The sequence below is a fragment of the Salvelinus sp. IW2-2015 genome, linkage group LG18 (assembly GCF_002910315.2).
Source record: "Salvelinus sp. IW2-2015 linkage group LG18, ASM291031v2, whole genome shotgun sequence".
In the NCBI taxonomy this organism is placed as follows: Eukaryota; Metazoa; Chordata; class Actinopteri; order Salmoniformes; family Salmonidae; genus Salvelinus; species Salvelinus sp. IW2-2015.
The window spans coordinates 55,875,406-55,881,626 of record NC_036858.1 but is presented as its reverse complement, the minus strand read 5'-3'; positions in this window follow the sequence as shown (position 1 = coordinate 55,881,626).

Sequence of the window (6,221 nt, the reverse complement as noted above, 5' to 3'; positions counted from 1 at the left end):
GGTGACAATCTGACCAGGCCCCGTAGGGTAACATTCTGACCAGGCCCCGTAGGGTGACATTCTGACCAGGCCGCGTAGGGTGACATTTGGGAGGCAACTCTGACTCTGGGTTTTAGTGGAATCTCTAGCAAAGCAAGACCAGATGTGTCTCCTCCCAACTAAAGCAGTCAGTCGTCAGTCAGTCAGTCAGTCAGTAGCCCGAACACTCTCACTATAGAACTATGGAGCTGTCGGAAGACTGATCACAGGTAGCACACACTTATACACATACACTTGTTTTTTCTATCCTCGTGGGACCCTAACATTTATTTCCAATTTTCCCTAACCATAATCTTAACCCGTAACCCTAAACCTTAACCACTTACCCTAATTCTAGCCCTAACCCTAAACCTAAGTTTAAAATAGCCTTTGTCCTCGTGGGACCGTGGGAAGGGGATCATTTTCCTTCTTTTACTATCCTTGTGGGGACTTTTGGGGATTTTAGGCCCCCACAAGGATAAAAGAACAAGACCACACACACACACACGTTCTCTCTCTCTCTATTTCTCTCTCATTCAAAGTTCTGTGTTGCATAGAGCCGTGACGAGGAGTAATTCTTCAATGTTTTCTTTTATTAACTTCAATTACAAAAGTCACCTAGACAACAAACAAACCACAATTGCTTTAAAGTCCCAGTTAAATGTGGATGATCATTGGAAAGATCTGTATCTACTATGAAGTTAGAGATGGTTTAGGACACAGGTAGCACACAAGTAATGATATGCAGAACACTGATAATGGTTGGTTAGACATGAACACAACACACTTGGGGCTCCCAAGTGGCGCAGCGGTTTAAGGCACAGCATCTCAGTGCTAGAGGCATCACTACAGACCCTGGTTCGATTCCAGGCTGTATCACAACCGGTCGTGATTGGGAGTCCCATAGGGTTGACGCACAATTGGCTCAGCATCGTTAAGGTTTGGCCGGGGTAGGCCGTCATTGTAAATAAGAATTTGTTCTTAACTGACTTGCCGAAGTTAAAAAAAGGTTAAATAAAAACAAAAAATTAGGCTGCATTTACACAGGCAGCCCAATGATGATATTTTGCCTAATTATTGGCAAAAGATCTGATCTGATTGGTCAAAAGACCAATTAGTGGCAAAAGATCAGAATTAGGCTGCCAGTGTAAACACAGCCTTAAAGATCTTTAAAATACTGTTTTATTGATTGCATAATGAGTTGGAAGCAATACAGGACTCTGAATGGACATGCTATTGCAGTATTTTGAGCAACTGGATAAAGATAGCAATGCTGGGCTCAATTAGTGAGTATTGGTTAAAGAACAGGTTAACTAACAACAGCAAATATGATGATGTTCGATAACTACTGTCGTGTCTTTGCTATCATTAAATTGAAGACTTACGAAGGGCTATATAAAATAAACTTGATTTGAAGACTTATAGTTTTTATCAAAGATTCCTGTAATTAGGGATTACGCGATCACTTGAGTAATAACGTAACTAATTAACTATGAATTCGAGGGCACCAGGGAAAGTTATTAGATTACAAAGTTATAATTTCCCAATATAACCTTTCAGATATTTTCATATCTGATCAATAGTCTTCTAATTAATGATTTATTTACTTTACCTCACGTTAGTCTCATTCCAAACGTCGTAAATTGTTGATTATCTGCACAAACCCAGTCTTCACTATGAGTCATCCATACATCAATTGTCTTAAATCATTTATTTATTACTAACTAATTAATTCACAGAAATGCATAAACAAACAAACAAACTTAAAAAGGGTTACATGAAATGGGAGAAATATGCCCTAGTGGGCTGAACCGGCATGTCGGCTTGTTAGACAAAGGGAAAATGGCGTTCGACTAAGAATTCACTACACTACATAGAGTCCATAATTATAACAATTGACATGCTAATCCTTACACATGAACGCTCACTCATTCGGGAACAATTGCAATCAATATATATATATTTACGCTCGGTGTGTGTCGTCTTGATCGTTGGAGAGAAGTTAGTTTCTGTTGGAGTGAAGTTAGTTTCTGTTGGAGTTCCTTCTGTCTCGGTTATTGTGGATAGTTCAGAGTGACATTCGTTATAGGATGGATGTTTCGGCGGTTGTCTTTCTTCGCGTGCAATGATACCGAATTCCTAGCTGCAGACTAGTAGTCAATATCAAAACTTGTTCTTATTCGTATAAGAGTTTAACCACGTGGTATGGTTAAAGATTCAGCAATGTTACTTAACCTTCTTATGGCTGCAGGGGCAGTATTGAGTAGCTTGTATAAAAGGTGCCCATTTCAAACGGCCTCGTACTCAATTCTTGCTCGTACAATATGCATATTATTATTACTATTGGATAGAAAACACTCTCAAGTTTCTAAAACCGTTTGAATTATATCTGTGAGTAAAACAGAACTCATTTTGCAGCAAACTTCCTGTCAGAAAGTGAAAAATCTGAACTCGAGGCTCTGTTCCAGGGCCTCCCTAATCGTTTGCTTGAATTCTATTAGTATACATGCACTTCATACGCCTTCCACTAGATGTCAACAGGCTGTGAGAGGTGAAATGGGGTCTCTAGCTCTTTCTATGGTCAAAAGAGACAGCTTGGAATGACAGGACCCCAATTTCCTCTGTTCAGGAAGACGCGGAAAGGACTTCCGCATTGGCTTCTGAAAAGCTTTTGTTATAGACGGCAAATATCTCCGGCTTTGATTTTATTTGATAAATGTGACAATATCATCGTAAAGTATGTTTTTTCAATATAGTTTAATCAGATTATTGAATCTTTTTTTCGGGAGTTTTGGCGTGTTCCGTTCTTTGCGTTTGTTGACGATGGAGAACTTCGCGCCACTTGGCAAGTTTTGCTTGCTCATTCGAGAGGGAAAAATGACATTCTAAATCCAAACAACGATTGTTCTGGACAAAGGACCACTTGTACAACATTCTGATGGAAGATCAGCAAAAGTAGGACCCATTTATGATGTTATTTCCTATTCTCGTGGAAAATGTGTCGTTGTGTTTTCCGCTTTGATTTTGAGCGCTCTCTCGCAATAACGTAAGCTGGATGTCGTACTGAAGTTATTTTTAGAATTCTAACACGGGATTGCATTAAGAACTAAGCTATCTTTAACTAAGCTATCTTTAACATGCTGTCCAACATGTATTTTTTAGTAACGTTTATGAATAGTTATTTGATTAGATTAGGTGCCTTTCCAAGATTTCTCCGGACATTGTTATTGCATTTTGCCTGCCTGTTGATGATAGAGGGCGCTATTTACACTTTGGGGGAAAATCATGCCCAATTTAAACGGCCTCGTACTCAATTCTTGCTCGTACAATATGCATATTTTTGTATTATTAGAAAACACTCTCTAGTTTCTAAAACCGTTTGAATTTGGTCTGTGAGTAAAACAGAACTCATTTGGCAGCACACTTTCTGACCAGGAAGTGGAAAGTCTGAAAATTATGCTCTGTTCAAGGGCCTGCCTATAAATGGGCATGATACGTATGACTATACATGCACGTCATACACCTTCCCTAGATGTCAAGAGGAAGTGAGAGAAGAAATGAAGTGATTATCTTGGTCTGAGGTGGAATAAATCCTCTTGGAATGACGTGTCCGCATTCCTGTTTTCTGGAAAGCGCAAAGAGGACCTGGATTGCCTTCTGAAAAGCTGTCGTTATAGGCGTACTACTATCTCCGGCTTTGATTTTATTTGATATGTCACATATATCGTAAAGTATGTTTTTTAACATAGTTTTATTAGATTATTGAATATTTTTCGGGACTTAGGCGTGTTGCGTTGTCTGTGTTTGTTTGACGTTGGAGAGCTTCGCGCCACTTGGCCAGTGGTGCTTGCTAATTAAGAGGAAACGATGTTCTAATCCAAACAACGACTGTTCTGGACAAAGGACCCTTGTACACATTCTGATGGAAGATCACCAAAGTGGACCCATTTTGTGATGCTATTTCATATATCTGTCGAACTGTGTACTAGTAGTTTTGCACCCAGGTTTTGGCCACTCTCTCGCTATAACATAAGCCTTATGTCGTAATGAAGATATTTTTTGATTCTAACACTGCGATTGCATTAAGAACTAGTGTATCTATCAATTCCTATACAACATGTATTTTTTTATAATGTTTATGAATAGCTATTTGGTCAGAATAGGTGACAGTTAATAGAAATATCCGCACATTCTGGGGAAAAGATGCTACGTTAGCATAATGGATAACCACTGATTTCAGCTCTAAATATGCACATTTTCGAACAAAACATAAGTGTATGTATAACCTGATGTTATAGGACTGTCATCTGAGGAGGTTTATGAAGGTTAGTGAAAATGTATATCTTTTGCTGGTTTATTTGCTAACGCTAACGTGCCTATTGCTATCGCTAAAGTGCCTTGATGAATGAATGCGGTTGTGTGGTAGGCTATTGTAGTAAGCTAATATAATGCTATATTTGTTTTCGCTGTAAAACACTTAAAAAATCGGAAATATTGCTGGATTCACAAGATGTTTGTCTTTATTTGCTGTACACCATCGAATTTCAGAAATGTTTTATGATGAGTATTTAGGTATTTCACGTTGGTCTCTATTAATTCTCTGGCTGCTTCGGTACTATTCTGACGGTAGCTGTGATGGTAGCAGCATGTAAAACTGATTTATACCTCAAATATGCACATTTTTCGAACAAAACATAGATTTATTGTGTAACATGTTATAGGACTGTCATCTGATGACGTTTGTTTCTTGGTTAGTTTGGTTGGTTCTTGGTTAGTTTTGGTTGGTTTCGTGCATGCTACTGTGCTGTAAAAATGTCTGTCCTTTTTTTGTATTTGGTGGTGAGCTAACATAAATATATGTGGTGTTTTCGCTGTAAAACATTTTAAAAATCGGACATGTTACTGGATTCACAAGATGTGTTCTTTTCATTTGCTGTATTGGACTTGTTAATGTGTGAAAGTTAAATATTTCAAAAAAATATTTTTTGAATTTCGCCTTTCAGTGGAATGTGGGAGGAGTTTCCGCTAGCGGAACCCGGGGCTGTAAAAGCTAGTATTCACATTGTATAACCACGATTTGTGCCGCTAAATATGCACATTTTCGAACAAACGATATATGTATTGTGTAAGATGATGTTATAGGACTGTCATCTGATGAATTTTGAGAAGGTTAGTGAAAACATTTATATCTTTTGCTGGTTTATTCGTTATCGCTACTGTTGGCTTGAATCAATGCTGTTGTGTTTTTGGCATTGTGGTAGCTAATATAATGCTATATTGTGTTTTCGCTGTAAAACACTTAAAGAATCGGAAATATTGGCTGGATTCACAAGATGTTTGTCTTTCATTGCTGTACATTTACATTTAGCATTTAGTCATTTAGCACGACGCTCTTTCCAGAGCGACTTACAAATTGGTGCATTCACCTTATGATATCCATGGAACAACCACTTCCAATAGTCGATCTAACTCTTTTAAGGGGAGGGGGGGGGGGTAGGAGGATTACTTTATCCTATCCTAGGTATTCCTTAAGAGGTGGGTTTCAGGTTGCTCCGGAGGGTGGTGATTGACTCCGCTGACCTGGCGTCGTGAGGGAGTTTGTTCCACCATTGGGGTGCCAGAGCAGCGAACAGTTTTGACTGGGCTGAGCGGGAACTGTACTTCCTCAGAGGTAGGGAGGCGAGCAGGCAGAGGTGATGAACGCAGTGCCCTTGTTTGGGTGTAGGGCCTGATCAGAGCCTGAAGGTACGGAGGTGCCGTCCCCTCACAGCTCCGTAGGCAAGCACCATGGTCTTGTAGCGGATGCGAGCTTCAACTGGAAAGCCAGTGGAGAGAGCGGAGGAGCGGGGACAGCCCGCTGTACACATGTATTTTTCATAAATGTTTTATGATGAGTATTTTAGGTATTTCAATTTGATCTCTGTAATTGTTCTAGCTGCTTCGGTGCTATTTCCGATTGTAGCTGCAATGTAAAACTATGATTTATCCTCAAATATGGAAAATTTTCGAACAAAACATAGATTTATTGTATAACATTTATAAGACTGTCATCTGATGAAGTTGTTTCTTGGTTAGTTTGGTTGGTTCTTGGTTAGTTAGGTTGGTTTTGTGCACGCTACCTGTGCTGTGAAAAATGTCTGTGCTTTTTTGTATTTGGTGGTGAGCTAACATAAATATACGTGGTGTTTTCGCTGTAAAACATT